Source organism: Coregonus clupeaformis, chromosome 17 (genome assembly GCF_020615455.1).
Source record: "Coregonus clupeaformis isolate EN_2021a chromosome 17, ASM2061545v1, whole genome shotgun sequence".
NCBI lineage: Eukaryota > Metazoa > Chordata > Actinopteri > Salmoniformes > Salmonidae > Coregonus > Coregonus clupeaformis.
The window spans coordinates 58,668,911-58,691,410 of NC_059208.1; positions in this window are offsets into that span (position 1 = coordinate 58,668,911).

Genomic DNA, 22,500 nt, shown 5'->3' on the forward strand with positions numbered 1-22,500 from the left:
CTGTAATAATTATGTCATTATCTCATGTTCTCAGACATCCCAAGCAGAAAATAACCAGTGACATAGATCACAAGAGATGCTCAAATAATCTCATGATTGATGAAATACAGAAATACAGTCTTTGAAAATAAATTACATTTCGAGAGAAGACACATGAGGATAGTCATTTAGAAACTGTCGAAAGGCTCACCAGAGGAAAGCATGTTCTTTTGGAGTAATGACACTGACAACATCCATTGAGTGGCTTTCAAAAGTACATGCTCTGTTTTCACAAAATCTGTGGATTTGCGGAGTGTAGGATACAGTGATATTTGGAAAATGACTTAAACATACTGTATGTAATGGCAGTAAAAGAAACAGTTAGGAGTTATTCAATTGAGCTCAACTGCTTAGACTAATATGAATCAAACTGTTTAGACTAATATGAATCAAACTGCTTATAGTAATACAAATCCAACTGTTTAGACTAATATGAATCAAACTGCTTAGACTAAAACAAAGTGTTAAGTTGCGTCAATTCAAATCTGGTATTAGGAACAAAAGAGGTCAACACGACTTCTAAGATATACTAGTATTTTTATTAATGCAAAACCTTCAATGGTAAATATGACGTTCGTATATACGGGCTCCCTGAAATACCTCGCAGGGCACTCAGAGAACTAATCCATTGTTACAGGTTCTTCTTCAAATACTCTGACAGAGAGAGAGTTCCCACCTCTCTGCTGGCCAATCAGAGTAGAGACTGAGCGTGGTTTAGACTTACTCAGCCAATCCGTTGGCGCACAGGCTAGTCCCAGCCCCTTGGCGCATCCCTGTTGCCAGGCATAAGTTTATCATAACAACCTGTGGAGTCAGCACCCAAAAGACTGTACGTTCCTACATCCAAGGACGGTTCACAGACAACAAAGAGGCAGTGTTTGTATCTGTAAGAAATACAAGTCTTATCTGTCCTTCCACCTAACGTTCCACACATGAATCACAGCCTGTTATGTGAAACAATTTATATCAGTATAGTACAAACCTATGCTTATCATTAATGCATTCCTTCTAAGCTATTCATCACACACAGATCCAATTATGAGAAAACAAATCCCAACAAAAGCAAACTGCTTAGACTAATACACATCAAACTGCTTAGACTAATACAGATCAAACTGCTTAGACTAATACAAAGCAAACTGCTTAGACTAATACAAATCAAACTGCTTATACTAATACACATCAAACTGCTTAGACTAATACAAAGCAAACTGCTTAGACTAATACAAAGCAAACTGCTTAGAGTAATACAAAGCAAACTGCTTAGACTAATACAAAGCAAACTGCTTATACAAATACAAATCAAACTGCTTAGACTAATACAAAGCAAACTGCTTAGACAAATACAAATCAAACTGCTTATACTAATACACATCAAACTGCTTAGACTAATACAAAGCAAACTGCTTAGACTAATACAAAGCAAACTGCTTAGACTAATACAAAGCAAACTGCTTAGACTAATACAAAGCAAACTGCTTATACTAATACAAATCAAACTGCTTAGACTAATACAAAGCAAACTGCTTAGACTAATACAAATCAAACTGCTTATACTAATACAAAGCAAACTGCTTAGACTAATACACATCAAACTGCTTAGACTAATACAAAGCAAACTGCTTAGACTAATACAAATCAAACTGCTTATACTAATACAAATCAAACTGCTTAGACTAATACAAATCAAACTGCTTAGACTAATACAGATCAAACTGCTTATACTAATACAAAGCAAACTGCTTAGACTAATATGAATCAAACTGCTTAGACTAATACAAAGCAAACTGCTTAAACTAATACAAAGCAAACTGCTTAGACTAATACAAATCAAACTGCTTAGACTAATACACATCAAACTGCTTAGACTAATACAGATCAAACTGCTTAGACTAATACACATCAAACTGCTTAGACTAATACAAAGCAAACTGCTTAGACTAATACAAAGCAAACTGCTTAGACTAATACAAAGCAAACTGCTTATACTAATACAAAGCAAACTGCTTAGACTAATACAAATCAAACTGCTTAGACTAATACAGATCAAACTGCTTATACTAATACAAAGCAAACTGCTTGGACTAATATGAATCAAACTGCTTAGACTAATACAAAGCAAACTGCTTATACTAATACAAATCAAACTGCTTAGACTAATACAGATCAAACTGCTTATACTAATACAAAGCAAACTGCTTAGACTAATATGAATCAAACTGCTTAGACTAATACACATCAAACTGCTTAGACTAATACAAATCAAACTGCTTAGACTAATACAAAGCAAACTGCTTAGACTAATACACATCAAACTGCTTATACTAATACAAAGCAAACTGCTTGGACTAATACACATCAAACTGCTTAGACTAATACAAAGCAAACTGCTTAGACTAATACAAATCGAACTGCTTAGACTAATACAAATCAAACTGCTTAGACTAATATGAATCAAACTGCTTAGACTAATATGAATCAAACTGCTTAGACTAATACAAATCAAACTGCTTAGACTAATACGAATCAAACTGTTTATACTAATACAAATCTAACTGCTTGGACTAATACGAATCAAACTGCTTCTACTAATACAAATCAAACTGCTTAGACTAATATGACTCAAACTGCTTAGACTAACATGAATCAAACTGCTTAGACTAATACAAAAAATGACATAGTAGACATTCTGATATAATAGATTTTCTGATATAGTAGACATTCTGATATAGTAGATGTTCTGATATAGTAGATGTTCTGATATAGTAGACATTCTGATATAGTAGATTTTCTGATATAGTAGACATTCTGATATAGTATATGTTCTGATATAATAGATGTTCTGATATAGTAGACATTCTGATATAGTAGATGTTCTGATATAGTAGATGTTCTGATATAGTAGACATTCTGATATAGAAGACATTCTGATATAGTAGATGTTCTGATATAGTAGATGTTCTGATATAGTAGATGTTCTGATATAGTAGACAGTCTGATATAGTAGATGTTCTGATATAGTAGACATTCTGATATAGTAGATGTTCTGATATAGTAGACATTCTGATATAGTAGATGTTCTGATATAGTAGAAGTTCTGATATAGTAGATGTTCTGATATAGTAGATGTTCTGATATAGTAGACGTTCTGATATAGTGTATGTTCTGATATAGTAGATGTTCTGATATAGTAGACATTCTGATATAGTAGATGTTCTGATATAGTAGATGTTCTGATATAGTAGATGTTCTGATATAGTACTTGTTCTGATATAGTAGACGTTCTGATATAGTAGACATTCTGATGTAGACATTCTGATATAGTAGATGTTCTGATATAGTAGACGTTCATATATTGTAGACATTCTGATATAGTAGACATTCTGATATAGTAGATGTTCTGATATAGTAGACATTCTGATAAAGTAGAGGTTCTGATATAGTAGACATTCTGATATAGTAGATGTTCTGATATAGTAGACATTCTGATATAGTAGATGTTCTGATATAATAATATAATAATATGCCATTTAGCAGACGCTTTTATCCAAAGCGACTTACAGTCATGCGTGCATACATTTTTTTTACGTATGGGTGGTCCCGGGGATCGAACCCACTACCTTGGCGTTACAAGCGCCGTGCTCTACCAGCTGAGCTACAGAGGACCACAAATATAGTAGAAGTTCTGATATAGTAGATGTTCTGATATAGTAGATGTTCTGATATAGTAGACATTCTGATATAGTAGATGTTCTGATATAGAAGACATTCTGATATAGTAGATGTTCTGATATAGTAGACATTCTAATATAGTAGATGTTCTGATATAGTAGACATTCTGATATAGTAGATGTTCTGATATAGTAGACATTCTGATATAGTAGATGTTCTGATATAGTAGACATTCTGATATAGTAGATGTTCTGATATAGTAGATGTTCTGATATAGTAGACATTCTGATATAGTAGATGTTCTGATATAGTAGACATTCTGATATAGTAGATGTTCTGATATAGTAGAAGTTCTGATATAGTAGATGTTCTGATATAGTAGATGTTCTGATATAGTAGATGTTCTGATATAGTAGACATTCTGATATAGTAGATGTTCTGATATAGTAGATGTTCTGATATAGTAGACATTCTGATATAGTAGACATTCTGATGTAGACATTCTGATATAGTAGATGTTCTGATATAGTAGACGTTCTGATATAGTAGACATTCTGATATAGTAGATGTTCTGATATAGTAGACATTCTGATATAGTAGATGTTCTGATATAGTAGACATTCTGATATAGTAGATTTTCTGATATAGTAGACATTCTGATATAGTAGATGTTCTGATATAGTAGATGTTCTGATATAGTAGATGTTCTGATATAGTAGACATTCTGATATAGAAGACATTCTGATATAGTAGATGTTCTGATATAGTAGACATTCTGATAAAGTAGATGTTCTGATATAGTAGACATTCTGATATAGTAGATGTTCTGATGTAATAATATAATAATATGCCATTTAGCAGACGCTTTTATCCAAAGCGACTTACAGTCATGCGTGCATACATTTTTTTACGTATGGGTGGTCCCGGGAATCGAACCCACTACCTTGGCGTTACAAGCGCCGTGCTCTACCAGCTGAGCTACAGAGGACCACAAATATAGTAGAAGTTCTGATATAGTAGATGTTCTGATATAGTAGATGTTCTGATATAGTAGATGTTCTGATATAGTAGACATTCTGATATAGTAGATGTTCTGATATAGTAGATGTTCTGATATAGTAGACATTCTGATATAGTAGATGTTCTGATATAGAAGACATTCTGATATAGTAGATGTTCTGATATAGTAGACATTCTGATATAGTAGATGTTCTGATATAGTAGACATTCTGATATAGTAGATGTTCTGATATAGTAGATGTTCTGATATAGTAGACATTCTGATATAGTAGATGTTCTGATATAGTAGACATTCTGATATAGTAGATGTTCTGATATAGTAGAAGTTCTGATATAGTAGATGTTCTGATATAGTAGATGTTCTGATATAGTAGACGTTCTGATATAGTGTATGTTCTGATATAGTAGATGTTCTGATATAGTAGACATTCTGATATAGTAGATGTTCTGATATAGTAGATGTTCTGATATAGTAGATGTTCTGATATAGTAGACAATCTGATATAGTAGACATTCTGATGTAGACATTCTGATATAGTAGATGTTCTGATATAGTAGACGTTCATATATTGTAGACATTCTGATATAGTAGACATTCTGATATAGTAGATGTTCTGATATAGTAGACATTCTGATAAAGTAGAGGTTCTGATATAGTAGACATTCTGATATAGTAGATGTTCTGATATAGTAGACATTCTGATATAGTAGATGTTCTGATATAATAATATGCCATTTAGCAGACGCTTTTATCCAAAGCGACTTACAGTCATGCGTGCATACATTTTTTTTACGTATGGGTGGTCCCGGGGATCGAACCCACTACCTTGGCGTTACAAGCGCCGTGCTCTACCAGCTGAGCTACAGAGGACCACAAATATAGTAGAAGTTCTGATATAGTAGATGTTCTGATATAGTAGATGTTCTGATATAGTAGACATTCTGATATAGTAGATGTTCTGATATAGAAGACATTCTGATATAGTAGATGTTCTGATATAGTAGACATTCTAATATAGTAGATGTTCTGATATAGTAGACATTCTGATATAGTAGATGTTCTGATATAGTAGACATTCTGATATAGTAGATGTTCTGATATAGTAGACATTCTGATATAGTAGATGTTCTGATATAGTAGATGTTCTGATATAGTAGACTTCTGATATAGTAGATGTTCTGATATAGTAGACATTCTGATATAGTAGATGTTCTGATATAGTAGAAGTTCTGATATAGTAGATGTTCTGATATAGTAGATGTTCTGATATAGTAGATGTTCTGATATAGTAGACATTCTGATATAGTAGAAGTTCTGATATAGTAGATGTTCTGATATAGTAGACATTCTGATATAGTAGACATTCTGATGTAGACATTCTGATATAGTAGATGTTCTGATATAGTAGACGTTCTGATATAGTAGACATTCTGATATAGTAGATGTTCTGATATAGTAGACATTCTGATATAGTAGATGTTCTGATATAGTAGACATTCTGATATAGAAGACATTCTGATATAGTAGATTTTCTGATATAGTAGACATTCTGATATAGTAGATGTTCTGATATAGTAGATGTTCTGATATAGTAGACATTCTGATATAGAAGACATTCTGATATAGTAGATGTTCTGATATAGTAGACATTCTGATAAAGTAGATGTTCTGATATAGTAGACATTCTGATATAGTAGATGTTCTGATATAATAATATAATAATATGCCATTTAGCAGACGCTTTTATCCAAAGCGACTTACAGTCATGCGTGCATACATTTTTTTACGTATGGGTGGTCCCGGGAATCGAACCCACTACCTTGGCGTTACAAGCGCCGTGCTCTACCAGCTGAGCTACAGAGGACCACAAATATAGTAGAAGTTCTGATATAGTAGATGTTCTGATATAGTAGATGTTCTGATATAGTAGACATTCTGATATAGTAGATGTTCTGATATAGTAGATGTTCTGATATAGTAGACATTCTGATATAGTAGATGTTCTGATATAGAAGACATTCTGATATAGTAGATGTTCTGATATAGTAGACATTCTGATATAGTAGATGTTCTGATATAGTAGACATTCTGATATAGTAGATGTTCTGATATAGTAGATGTTCTGATATAGTAGACATTCTGATATAGTAGACGTTCTGATATAGTAGACATTCTGATATAGTAGATGTTCTGATATAGTAGAAGTTCTGATATAGTAGATGTTCTGATATAGTAGATGTTCTGATATAGTAGACGTTCTGATATAGTGTATGTTCTGATATAGTAGATGTTCTGATATAGTAGACATTCTGATATAGTAGATGTTCTGATATAGTAGATGTTCTGATATAGTAGATGTTCTGATATAGTAGACATTCAGATATAGTAGACATTCTGATGTAGACATTCTGATATAGTAGATGTTCTGATATAGTAGACGTTCATATATTGTAGACATTCTGATATAGTAGACATTCTGATATAGTAGATGTTCTGATATAGTAGACATTCTGATAAAGTAGAGGTTCTGATATAGTAGACATTCTGATGTAGTAGATGTTCTGATATAGTAGACATTCTGATATAGTAGATGTTCTGATATAATAATATGCCATTTAGCAGACGCTTTTATCCAAAGCGACTTACAGTCATGCGTGCATGCATTTTTTTTACGTATGGGTGGTCCCGGGGATCGAACCCACTACCTTGGCGTTACAAGCGCCGTGCTCTACCAGCTGAGCTACAGAGGACCACAAATATAGTAGGAGTTCTGATATAGTAGATGTTCTGATATAGTAGATGTTCTGATATAGTAGACATTCTGATATAGTAGATGTTCTGATATAGAAGACATTCTGATATAGTAGATGTTCTGATATAGTAGACATTCTAATATAGTAGATGTTCTGATATAGTAGACATTCTGATATAGTAGATGTTCTGATATAGTAGACATTCTGATATAGTAGATGTTCTGATATAGTAGACATTCTGATATAGTAGATGTTCTGATATAGTAGATGTTCTGATATAGTAGACATTCTGATATAGTAGATGTTCTGATATAGTAGACATTCTGATATAGTAGATGTTCTGATATAGTAGAAGTTCTGATATAGTAGATGTTCTGATATAGTAGATGTTCTGATATAGTAGATGTTCTGATATAGTAGACATTCTGATATAGTAGATGTTCTGATATAGTAGATGTTCTGATATAGTAGACATTCTGATATAGTAGACATTCTGATGTAGACATTCTGATATAGTAGATGTTCTGATATAGTAGACGTTCTGATATAGTAGACATTCTGATATAGTAGATGTTCTGATATAGTAGTCATTCTGATATAGTAGATGTTCTGATATAGTAGACATTCTGATATAGAAGACATTCTGATATAGTAGATTTTCTGATATAGTAGACATTCTGATATAGAAGACATTCTGATATAGTAGATGTTCTGATATAGTAGACATTCTGATAAAGTAGATGTTCTGATATAGTAGATGTTCTGATATAGTAGATGTTCTGATATAGTAGACATTCTGATATAGAAGACATTCTGATATAGTAGATGTTCTGATATAGTAGACATTCTGATAAAGTAGATGTTCTGATATAGTAGACATTCTGATATAGTAGATGTTCTGATATAATAATATAATAATATGCCATTTAGCAGACGCTTTTATCCAAAGCGACTTACAGTCATGCGTGCATACATTTTTTTTACGTATGGGTGGTCCCGGGAATCGAACCCACTACCTTGGCGTTACAAGCGCCGTGCTCTACCAGCTGAGCTACAGAGGACCACAAATATAGTAGAAGTTCTGATATAGTAGATGTTCTGATATAGTAGATGTTCTGATATAGTAGACATTCTGATATAGTAGATGTTCTGATATAGTAGATGTTCTGATATAGTAGACATTCTGATATAGTAGATGTTCTGATATAGAAGACATTCTGATATAGTAGATGTTCTGATATAGTAGACATTCTGATATAGTAAATGTTCTGATATAGTAGACATTCTGATATAGTAGATGTTCTGATATAGTAGATGTTCTGATATAGTAGACATTCTGATATAGTAGATGTTCTGATATAGTAGACATTCTGATATAGTAGATGTTCTGATATAGTAGAAGTTCTGATATAGTAGATGTTCTGATATAGTAGATGTTCTGATATAGTAGATGTTCTGATATAGTAGACGTTCTGATATAGTGTATGTTCTGATATAGTAGATGTTCTGATATAGTAGACATTCTGATATAGTAGATGTTCTGATATAGTAGATGTTCTGATATAGTAGACATTCTGATATAGTAGACATTCTGATGTAGACATTCTGATATAGTAGATGTTCTGATATAGTAGACGTTCATATATTGTAGACATTCTGATATAGTAGACATTCTGATATAGTAGATGTTCTGATATAGTAGACATTCTGATATAGTAGATGTTCTGATATAGTAGACATTCTGATATAGTAGATGTTCTGATATAGTAGATGTTCTGATATAGTAGACGTTCTGATATAGTAGATGTTCTGACATAGTAGATATTTTGAAATAGTAGATGTTCTGATATAGTAGACATTCTGATATAGTAGATGTTCTGATATAGTAGATGTTCTGATATAGTAGACATTCTGATATAGTAGACATTCTGATATAGTAGACATTCTGATATAGTAGACGTTCTGATATAGTAGACATTCTGATATAGTAGATGTTCTGATATAGTAGATGTTCTGATATAGTAGACATTCTGATATAGTAGATGTTCTGATATAGTAGACATTCTGACATAGTAGATATTCTGAAATAGTAGATGTTCTGATATAGTAGATGTTCTGACATAGTAGATGTTCTGATATAGTAGATGTTCTGATATAATAGATGTTCTGATATAGTAGATGTTCTGATATAGTAGACATTCTGATATAGTAGATGTTCTGATATAGTAGATGTTCTGGTATGGTAGATGTTCTGATATTGTAGATGTTCTGATATAGTAGATGTTCTGATATTGTAGATGTTCTGATATAGTAGATGTTCTGATGTAGTAGATGTTCTGATATAGTAGATATTCTGATATAGTAGATGTTCTGATATGGTAGATGTTCCGATATCGTAGTTGTTCCGATATAGTAGATGTTCTGATATAGTAGATGTTCTGATATAGTAGACGTTCTGATATAGTAGATGTTCTGATATACTAGACGTTCTGATATAGTAGATGTTCTGATATAGTAGATGTTCTGATATGGTAGATATTCTGATACAGTAGATGTTCTGATATAGTAGATGTTCTGACATAGTAGATGTTCTGATATAGAGATGTTCTTATATAGTAGATGTTCTTATATAGTAGATGTTCTGATATTGTAGATGTTCTGATATAGTAGATGTTCTGATATTGTAGATGTTCTGATATAGTAGACATTCTGATATAGTAGATGTTCTTATATAGTAGATGTTCTGACATAGTAGATGTTCTGAAATAGTAGATGTTCTGATAATGTAGACGTTCTGATATAGTAGATGTTCTGACATAGTAGATGTTCTGATAAAGAGATGTTCTTATATAGTAGATGTTCTTATGTAGTAAATGTTCTGATATTGTAGATGTTCTGATACAGCATAGGTTCTGATAATGTAGATGTTCTGATATAGTAGACATTCTGATATAGTAAATGTTCTGATATAGTAGATGTTCTGACATAGTAGATGTTCTGAAATAGTAGATGTTCTGATATAGTAGACGTTCTGATATAGTAGATGTTCTGATACAGTAGATGTTATGATACGGTAGATGATCTTATATAGTAGATGTTCTGATATAGTAGATGTTCTGATATAGTAGATGTTCCAATATCGTAGATGTTCCGATATAGTAGATGTTCTGATATAGTAGATGTTCTGACATAGTAGATGTTCCAATATAGTAGATGTTCCGATATAGTAGATGTTCAGATATAGTAGATGTTCTGATATAGTAGACATTCTGATATAGTATATGTTCTGAAATAGTAGATGTTCTGATATAGTAGATGTTCTGACATAGTAGATGTTCTGATATAGTAGATGTGCTGATATAGTAGATGTTCTGACATAGTACATGTTCTGATATTGTAGATGTTCTGACATAGTAGATGTTCTAATATAGTAGATGTTTTGATATACTAGACATTCTGATATAGTAGACATTCTGATATAGTAGATGTTCTGATATAGTAGATGTTCTGATATAGTAGACGTTCTGATATAGTAGATGTTCTGACATAGTAGATATTTTGAAATAGTAGATGTTCTGATATAGTAGACATTCTGATATAGTAGATGTTCTGATATAGTAGATGTTCTGATATAGTAGACATTCTGATATAGTAGACATTCTGATATAGTAGACATTCTGATATAGTAGACGTTCTGATATAGTAGACATTCTGATATAGTAGATGTTCTGATATAGTAGATGTTCTGATATAGTAGACATTCTGATATAGTAGATGTTCTGATATAGTAGACATTCTGACATAGTAGATATTCTGAAATAGTAGATGTTCTGATATAGTAGATGTTCTGACATAGTAGATGTTCTGATATAGTAGATGTTCTGATATAATAGATGTTCTGATATAGTAGATGTTCTGATATAGTAGACATTCTGATATAGTAGATGTTCTGATATAGTAGATGTTCTGGTATGGTAGATGTTCTGATATTGTAGATGTTCTGATATAGTAGATGTTCTGATATTGTAGATGTTCTGATATAGTAGATGTTCTGATGTAGTAGATGTTCTGATATAGTAGATATTCTGATATAGTAGATGTTCTGATATGGTAGATGTTCCGATATCGTAGTTGTTCCGATATAGTAGATGTTCTGATATAGTAGATGTTCTGATATAGTAGACGTTCTGATATAGTAGATGTTCTGATATACTAGACGTTCTGATATAGTAGATGTTCTGATATAGTAGATGTTCTGATATGGTAGATATTCTGATACAGTAGATGTTCTGATATAGTAGATGTTCTGACATAGTAGATGTTCTGATATAGAGATGTTCTTATATAGTAGATGTTCTTATATAGTAGATGTTCTGATATTGTAGATGTTCTGATATAGTAGATGTTCTGATATTGTAGATGTTCTGATATAGTAGACATTCTGATATAGTAGATGTTCTTATATAGTAGATGTTCTGACATAGTAGATGTTCTGAAATAGTAGATGTTCTGATAATGTAGACGTTCTGATATAGTAGATGTTCTGACATAGTAGATGTTCTGATATAGAGATGTTCTTATATAGTAGATGTTCTTATGTCGTAAATGTTCTGATATTGTAGATGTTCTGATACAGCATAGGTTCTGATAATGTAGATGTTCTGATATAGTAGACATTCTGATATAGTAAATGTTCTGATATAGTAGATGTTCTGACATAGTAGATGTTCTGAAATAGTAGATGTTCTGATATAGTAGACGTTCTGATATAGTAGATGTTCTGATACAGTAGATGTTATGATACGGTAGATGATCTTATATAGTAGATGTTCTGATATAGTAGATGTTCTGATATAGTAGATGTTCCAATATCGTAGATGTTCCGATATAGTAGATGTTCTGATATAGTAGATGTTCTGACATAGTAGATGTTCCAATATAGTAGATGTTCCGATATAGTAGATGTTCAGATATAGTAGATGTTTTGATATAGTAGACATTCTGATATAGTATATGTTCTGAAATAGTAGATGTTCTGATATAGTAGATGTTCTGACATAGTAGATGTTCTGATATAGTAGATGTGCTGATATAGTAGATGTTCTGACATAGTACATGTTCTGATATTGTAGATGTTCTGACATAGTAGATGTTCTAATATAGTAGATGTTTTGATATACTAGACATTCTGATATAGTAGATGTTCAGATATAGTAGATGTTTTGATATAGTAGATGTTCTGATATAGTAGATGTTCTGATATAGTAGATATTCTGATATTGTAGATGTTCTGATATAGTAGATGTTCTGATATAGTAAATGTTCTGATATAGTAGATGTTCCAATATAGTAGATGTTCCGATATTGTAGATGTTCAGATATAATAGATGTTCTGATATAGTAGATGTTCTGATATAGTAGACGTTCTGATATAGTAGATGTTCAGATATAGTAGATGTTCTGATATAGTAGATGTTCTGACATAGTAGATGTTCTGATATAGTAGATATGCTGATATAGTAGATGTTCTGACATAGTACATGTTCTGATATTGTAGATGTTCTGACATAGTAGATGTTCTGATATAGTAGATGTTTTGATATACTAGACATTCTGACATAATAGATGTTCCGTTATTGTAGATGTTCAGATATAGTAGACGTTCTGATATAGTAGATGTTCTGATATAGTAGATGTTCTGATATAGTAGATGTTCCAATATCGTAGATGTTCCGATATAGTAGATGTTCTGATATAGTAGATGTTCTGACATAGTAGATTTTCCAATATAGTAGATGTTCCGATATTGTAGATGTTCCGATATAGTAGATGTTCAGATATAGTAGATGTTCTGATATAGTAGACGTTCTGATATAGTAGATGTTCTGAAATAGTAGATGTTCTGATATAGTAGATGTTCTGACATAGTAGATGTTCTGATATAGTAGATGTGCTGATATAGTAGATGTTCTGACATAGTACATGTTCTGATATTGTAGATGTTCTGACATAGTAGATGTTCTAATATAGTAGATGTTTTGATATACTAGATATTCTGATATAGTAGATGTTCTGATATAGTAGATGTTTTGATATAGTAGATTTTCTGTTATAGTAGATATTCTGATATTGTAGATGTTCTGATATAGTAGATGTTCTGATATAGTAGATGTTCTGATATAGTAGATGTTCCAATATAGTAGATGTTCCGATATTGTAGATGTTCAGATATAGTAGATGTTCTGATATAGTAGACATTCTGATATAGTAGATGTTCACATATAGTAGATGTTCTGATATAGTAGATGTTCTGACATAGTAGATGTTCTGATATAGTAGATGTGCTGATATAGTAGATGTTCTGACATAGTACATGTTCTGATATTGTAGATGTTCGGACATAGTAGATGTTCTGATATAGTAGATGTTTTGATATACTAGACATTCTGATATAGTAGATGTTCTGATATAGTAGATGTTTTGATATAGTAGATGTTCTGATATAGTAGATGTTCTGATATAGTAGACATTCTGATATTGTAGATGTTCTGATATAGTAGATGTTCTGATATAGTAGACGTTCTGACATAGTAGATGTTATGATATAGTAGATGTTCTTATATAGTAGATGTTCTTATATAGTAGATATTCTGATATTGTAGATGTTCTGATATAGTAGATGTAGTATATATTTTTTCATCAACATTTTTTCAGAGACCCTAACCTATCCCCCCCCCATCCTTTTTTTTTTTTTTTTTTTTTTTTTTGGGGGATGGATCAGCTTAATATTGCAGATAGATTGTATCTTCTATCAATGTAATTGTCTGCATCACTTCCAATCCCCCATGTTTTTTTAAATTTTTTATATATATATTCCCCTTTATTACTTTTCAACCCCACCATCCTTTCCCTACTTGGAGTAAATTAGTGAACAACAACGCCCAGGCCTCTACTTCCGGTCTATACTTACTATCTACACCTTATGGACAGAGTTAATTTTACAATAATTCTATATCTATATATATATATATATATATATATATTTATTTATTTTTTGCTCCTGAACTTCTTCTACTCTCAACCGCTCCGATCATTTTCATGATGTCCATCCGGTTTGCTTCTAAATGCCATATCTTTCTAACTGTGCTCTTTCCCAAAAGCTCCCAACATACAACCTATATACTTATTATGGACACAGTATGCTTACATTATTAGCTATCTTTGTTATTATTTGTTGTTATTTGTTATTAGTCCCATCCTTCAACTCTATTCAATACCTCCCATCTATCTCTTAACACCATCCATATAGGATTTCTATTTGCCATATATATTTCGACCCGTACTGTGATGTTTTACAAAAGTTCTGAACCTTTCTATTCTCATTGCTTCTACAGATTGTGAATTAAAAATAAACATTTTTGCTAAAAGTATTATTATATTATTGATTGATTGACTATGACTTTTCAGATCACCCAGTAATGCTATCTGCAAGGTTAGTTCCAGGTAAATATTGCAATCCTTTAGCCATTCCTGGACCTGTGTCCAAAAACAAGCTACAAATGGACAGAACCAAAACAAATGATCTAATGATTCTATCTCTTCACAGCAAAATCTGCAGAGCTGGGAAGATTGTATCCCCCTTATAAATAACATTCTATTGGTAGCAATAATTTTATATAATAATTTAAATTGAAAGATTCTAATTTTTGAATCCGGTGTCGTTTTGCGTGTCAGTTCATAAACACTATGCCATGGGATCGGTACGTCAAAGATCTCTTCCCAACTATTTTGCAATCTATATGGGACGGCTGTCAATCCTTTGGTCCTTAAGTGAAACTGATATACTTTTTTATTTATCACAGTTTTCCTTAACCAATTATGTTCTTTAATGCAATCCCCCCCCCATCCTTATGTCTGATCCCTAAGTCATATCATCTACACTGGGGAAAAAAAGTATTTAGTCAACCACCAATTGTGCAAGTTCTCCCACTTAAAAAGATGAGAGAGGCCTGTAATTGTCATCATAGGTACACGTCAAGTATGACAGACAAATTGAGAAAAAAAATCCAGAAAATCACATTGTATGATTTTTTATGAATTTATTTGCAAATTATGGTGGAAAATAAGTATTTGGTCACCTACAAACAAGCAAGATTTCTGGCTCTCACAGACCTTTAACTTCTTCTTTAAGAGGCTCCTCTGTCCTCCACTCGTTACCTGTATTAATGGCACCTGTTTGAACTTGTTATCAGTATAAAAGACACCTGTCCACAACCTTAAACAGTCACACTCCAAACTCCACTATGGCCAAGACCAAAGAGCTGTCAAAGGACACCAGAAACAAAATTGTAGACCTGCACCAGGCTGGGAAGACTGAATCTGCAATAGGTAAGCAGCTTGGTTTGAAGAAATCAACTGTGGGAGCAATTATTAGGAAATGGAAGACATACAAGACCACTGATAATCTCCCTCGATCTGGGGCTCCACGCAAGATCTCATCCCGTGGGGTCAAAATGATCACAAGAACGGTGAGCAAAAATCCCAGAACCACACGGGGGGACCTAGTGAATGACCTGCAGAGAGCTGGGACCAAAGTAACAAAGCCTACCATCAGTAACACACTACGCGCCAGGGACTCAAATCCTGCAGTGCCAGACGTGTCCCTCTGCTTAAGCCAGTACATGTCCAGGCCCGTCTGAAGTTTGCTAGAGTGCATTTGGATGATCCAGAAGAGGATTGGGAGAATGTCATATGGTCAGATGAAACCAAAATATAACTTTTTGGTAAAAACTCAACTCGTCGTGTTTGGAGGACAAAGAATGCTGAGTTGCATCCAAAGAACACCATACCTACTGTGAAGCATGGGGGTGGAAACATCATGCTTTGGGGCTGTTGTTCTGCAAAGGGACCAGGACGACTGATCCGTGTAAAGGAAAGAATGAATGGGGCCATGTATCGTGAGATTTTGAGTGAAAACCTCCTTCCATCAGAAAGGGCATTGAAGATGAAACGTGGCTGGGTCTTTCAGCATGACAATGATCCCAAACACACCGCCCGGGCAACGAAGGAGTGGCTTCGTAAGAAGCATTTCAAGGTCCTGGAGTGGCCTAGCCAGTCTCCAGATCTCAACCCCATAGAAAATCTTTGGAGGGAGTTGAAAGTCCGTGTTGCTCAGCGACAGCCCCAAAACATCACTGCTCTAGAGGAGATCTGCATGGAGGAATGGGCCAAAATACCAGCAACAGTGTGTGAAAACCTTGTGAAGACTTACAGAAAACGTTTGACCTGTGTCATTGCCAACAAAGGGTATATAACAAAGTATTGAGAGACTTTTGTTATTGACCAAATACTTATTTTCCACCATAATTTGCAAATAAATTCATAAAAAATCCTACAATGTGATTTTCTGGAATCTTTTTTCTCATTTTGTCTGTCATAGTTGACGTGTACCTATGATGAAAATTACAGGCCTCTCTCATCTTTTTAAGTGGGAGAACTTGCACAATTGGTGGCTGACTAAATACTTTTTTTCCCCACTGTATGTACTGTTCAACTGCCCCCACCCCTCCTGATTCCAACTGCCCCCCCTCCTCCATAATTCAACTGCCCCCACCCCTCCTTAATTCCACTGCCCCCACCCCTCCTTATTCCAACTGCCCCCCCACCCCTCCTTATTCCAACTGCCCCCACCCCTCCTTATTCCAACTGCCCCCCACCCCTCCTTATTCCAACTGCCCCCCCACCCCTCCTTATTCCATCTGCCCCCCCACCTTTCCTTATTTCCCACGTTTTTACACATAGGACAATAAAAATGACATTTTATATGATACAAATTGTAAAAAAAACAGGCATGTGTAAAATTCACTAGACTTTAATTATTTCGAATGCAGTTCCATGTTTTTGAAATTGAAACCCCATGAATTCAACTTAACCAACATTGACAAGCAGTCTAGCATGTCTTACAACAGAGAACATGAGAAGGGAGGAGGAGAGGAGAGAAAAATTAGGTTTCTCATCGACTGTGACCGCTGCTCGAGTCAAAACACCTTCCTTTTAAAATCAGCATCAACAATTTAAAATTGTATCTGTGGTACTCAACAAATCAAACTCTCAATGGAATTCTAATATAAACATGACAAGCAATAAAGGAACGTAACAAACGTTTATTTTTATTTTTCTTCATCTTATTTCATTTAGGTTTTTATTTATTATGAGGTCTGTGTTGTTACCAAGTAGTGATATGGTTTCACAGCTGCATGCGCTTCAACTTTGGGTTTTAGTCGTGTTATTTCTCGTGCCCATTTGGTTTGACTGGCCCAGTGTCTGCCTGGTGACTGGTGCTCTGCTATCAGAGGTAGAGGACTGAGACTATTTGCCACGAAGAGGTTGTAGCAAAACAGACACAGATCAAGGAGAAGAGGAGATGGAGAGACAGACAGATCAAGGAGTAGAGGAGATGGAGAGACAGACAGATCAAGGAGTAGAGGAGATGGAGAGACAGACAGATCAAGGAGTAGAGGAGATGGAGAGACAGACAGATCAAGGAGTAGAGGGAGATGGAGAGCAGACAGATCAAGGAGTAGAGGAGATGGAGAGACAGACAGATCAAGGAGTAGAGGAGATGGAGAGACAGACAGATCAAGGAGTAGAGGAGATGGAGAGACAGACAGATCAAGGAGTAGAGGAGATGGAGAGACAGACAGATCAAGGAGTAGAGGAGATGGAGAGCAGACAGATCAAGGAGTAGAGGAGATGGAGAGACAGACAGATCAAGGAGTAGAGGAGATGGAGAGACAGACAGATCAAGGAGTAGAGGAGATGGAGAGACAGACAGATCAAGGAGTAGAGGAGATGGAGAGACAGACAGATCAAGGAGTAGAGGAGATGGAGAGACAGACAGATCAAGGAGTAGAGGAGATGGAGAGCAGACAGATCAAGGAGTAGAGGAGATGGAGAGACAGACAGATCAAGGAGTAGAGGAGATGGAGAGACAGACAGATCAAGGAGTAGAGGAGATGGAGAGACAGACAGATCAAGGAGTAGAGGAGATGGAGAGACAGACAGATCAAGGAGTAGAGGAGATGGAGAGACAGACAGATCAAGGAGTAGAGGAGATGGAGAGACAGACAGATCAAGGAGTAGAGGAGATGGAGAGACAGACAGATCAAGGAGTAGAGGAGATGGAGAGACAGACAGATCAAGGAGTAGAGGAGATGGAGAGACAGACAGATCAAGGAGTAGAGGAGATGGAGAGACAGACAGATCAAGGAGTAGAGGAGATGGAGAGACAGACAGATCAAGGAGTAGAGGAGATGGAGAGCAGACAGATCAAGGAGTAGAGGAGATCAACAGTAGGTAGAGCTTTTCAAATAATAATTTAAGATATAACTTTCTTCTTCTTTTTAAATGTTTTTTTGTTTTGTTTTATCCAGGTTTCGCCCCTGAAAACAATTAATTAAACACATCTGTTTTATAACTTTTGAAATACATAAATTATACAGCTTGGCTTTCTGAGGAGACATGAGGAGATGGGTGATTAATTCAACCGTTTGGAGTCAAGGACAAGAGCAGCTTGTTATACAAGAGGAAGAAGTGATGAGCAACAAATGGGCGAGAATCCCCAAGAACAACAACTGCCTGGCGGAAACCATGGAAACTATGGAACAACTCCTCCCCCTCCGAGAGGTCAAAAGTTATATGTGTTTCTATTAGCACCAAGGTATTGTGGGTAGAAGAGTCTTCTGTCTGTATGCGGATCAGGAAAGGGGTAAGTGCTCTCTTCCTATCAATCATAAGACATCTGTTGGAATTGAATTCTGTTTCAGTCGCTGTGAGGAGGTTCAAGGAAATGAACAAATTGTTAGCAACAACTATCTCAAATGTCATAAAGCCAGAAAATGACAAAGACGTCCCGGCAGCGGAATGGTAGCCGTAACATGAGTCACATATTTCCCATTTGTGGGTCACAACCCTGAACTGATTAAAACAGACGTGTGGTGAAGTCTGTTTCTGCATTCCAAATGGCACCCTATTCCCTATGTAGTGCACTACTTTAGACCAGGGTCCATAGGGCTTCTGGTCAAAAGTAGTGCACTATATAGGGACTAGGGTGCCATTTGGAATGCATTTTATAATCTAATATCTGGGTCTAATGGAAAAAAAGCAGAATTCACTTACTGATGGGAAACCTTACAAAGTAATCCCCCAAAATTGATTTTATCATGTTCCATATAAGTGAATATTGCTCCTATCCTGGAGTCCAAACTGAATTGGACTGTTTAAACTGATTCCTAGGCTACCGATTTTGTTTTAAAATGTCAGAAAGTCCCCTGTCCCATGGACAGTGACACATCTCCTTATAAATTGAGTTTTCCCAACCTACACTGAGCAGGGCTGGTTGCCCAGTACTGGACAGAAAAGGGTTGAATATGTGTTTCATGAGAACATCACAGAAACAGGTTTTGATGGAAGCTTGAATAACACAACCACAACACATAACCAATGGTATTTCAAGTGAACCTCTTTAAAAAATCTTCATGATTCAGGATTTGGTCCTTCGTTGTTTGAAATGATACCCTATTCCCTATATAGTGCACTACTTTAGACCAGAGAATGGCACCCTATTCCCTATATAGTGCACTACTTTAGACCAGAGAATGGCACCCTATTCCCTATATAGTGCACTACTTTAGACCAGAGAATGGCACCCTATTCCCTATATAGTGCACTACTTTAGACCAGATAATGGAACCCTATTCCCTATATAGTGCACTACTTTAGACCAGAGAATGGAACCCTATTCCCTATGTAGTGCACTACTTTAGACCAGAGAATGGAACCCTATTCCCTATATAGTGCACTACTTTAGACCAGAGAATGGAACCCTATTCCCTATATAGTGCACTACTTTAGACCAGAGAATGGAACCCTATTCCCTATGTAATGCACTACTTTAGAACAGAGAATGGCACCCTATTCCCTATATAGTGCACTACTTTAGACCAGAGAATGGAACCCTATTCCCTATATAGTGCACTACTTTAGACCAGAGAATGGCACCCTATTCCCTATATAGTGCACTACTTTAGACCAGAGAATGGCACCCTATTCCCTATATAGTGCACTACTTTAGACCAGAGAATGGAACCCTATTCCCTATGTAGTGCACTACTTTAGACCAGAGAATGGCACCCTATTTCCTATATAGTGCACTACTTTAGACCAGAGAATGGCACCCTATTCCCTATGTAGTGCACTACTTTAGACCAGAGAATGGAACCCTATTCCCTATATAGTGCACTACTTTAGACCAGAGAATGGCACCCTATTCCCTATATAGTGCACTACTTTAGACCAGAGAATGGCACCCTATTCCCTATATAGTGCACTACTTTAGACCAGAGAATGGCACCCTATTCCCTATATAGTGCACTACTTTAGACCAGAGAATGGAACCCTATTCCCTATATAGTGCACTACTTTAGACCAGAGAATGGCACCCTATTCCCTATATAGTGCACTACTTTAGATCAGAGAATGGCACCCTATTCCCTATATAGTGCACCACTTTAGACCAGAGAATGGCACCCTATTCCCTATATAGTGCACTACTTTAGACCCGAGAATGGAACCCTATTCCCTATATAGTGCACCACTTTAGACCAGAGAATGGCACCCTATTCCCTATATAGTGCACTACTTTAGACCAGAGAATGGCACCCTATTCCCTATATAGTGCACTACTTTAGACCAGAGAATGGCACCCTATTCCCTATATAGTGCACCACTTTAGACCAGAGAATGGCACCCTATTCCCTATATAGTGCACTACTTTAGACCAGAGAATGGCACCCTATTCCCTATATAGTGCACTACTTTAGACCAGAGAATGGCACCCTATTCCCTATATAGTGCACTACTTTAGACCAGAGAATGGCACCCTATTCCCTATATAGTGCACCACTTTAGACCAGAGAATGGCACCCTATTCCCTATATAGTGCACTACTTTAGACCAGAGAATGGAACCCTATTCCCTATATAGTGCACTACTTTAGACCAGAGAATGGCACCCTATATATATAGTGTACTACTTTTAACCAGTAGTGCACTAGTCAGGTATAGGGTGCCATTTTGGACGTGGCCTGGATGTGTGTCTGTCTTTGGCTGTCTTCCGTATTTTTATGTACAGTGCCTTCTTAAAGTATTGACTTTTCCCACATTTTGTTATGATACAAGGTGGGATTCAAATAGATTAAATTGAGATTGTGTGTCACTGGCCTACACACAATAACCCATAATGTCAAAGTGGAATTAGGTTTTCAGAAATTGTTGCAAAATAATTAAAAATGAAAAGCTGAAATGTCAAGAGTGTATAAACCCCTTTGTTATGGCCGAAATAAGTTCAGGAGTAAAGATTTGCTTAACAAGTCACATAAAAAGTTGTATGACTACCCCATCTCTGTACCCCACACATACAATTATCTGTAAGGTCCCTCAGTCGAGCAGTGAATTTCAAAGACAGATTCAACCACAGAGACCAGAGAGGTTTTCCAATGCCTTGCAAAGAAAGGGGCCTCCTGTAGCTCAGTTGGTAGAGCATGGCACTTGCGACGCCAGGGTTGTGGGTTCGTTTCCCACGGGGGCCAGTATGAAAAATGTATGTAATCACTGAAACTGTAAGTCGCTCTGGATAAGAGCGTCTGCTAAATGACGTAAATAATAACCTAAAACGCAGTGGCTCAGCGGTCTAAGGCGCTGGATCTCAGAGCCAGAGGCGTCACTACAGACCCTGGTTCGGTTCCATGCTGTATCACAATCCGGTCCCATAGGGCGGCGCACAATTGGCCCAGCGTTGTCCGGGGTAGGCTGTCATTGTAAATAAGAATTTGTTCTTAACTGACTTGCCTAGTTGAATAAAATAAAAAATATACGCTGGAGTTGGTTACCCAATACGACATTGAATGTTCTGGAGGGGCCTAGATACAGTTTTGACTTAAATCGGCTTGAAAATCTA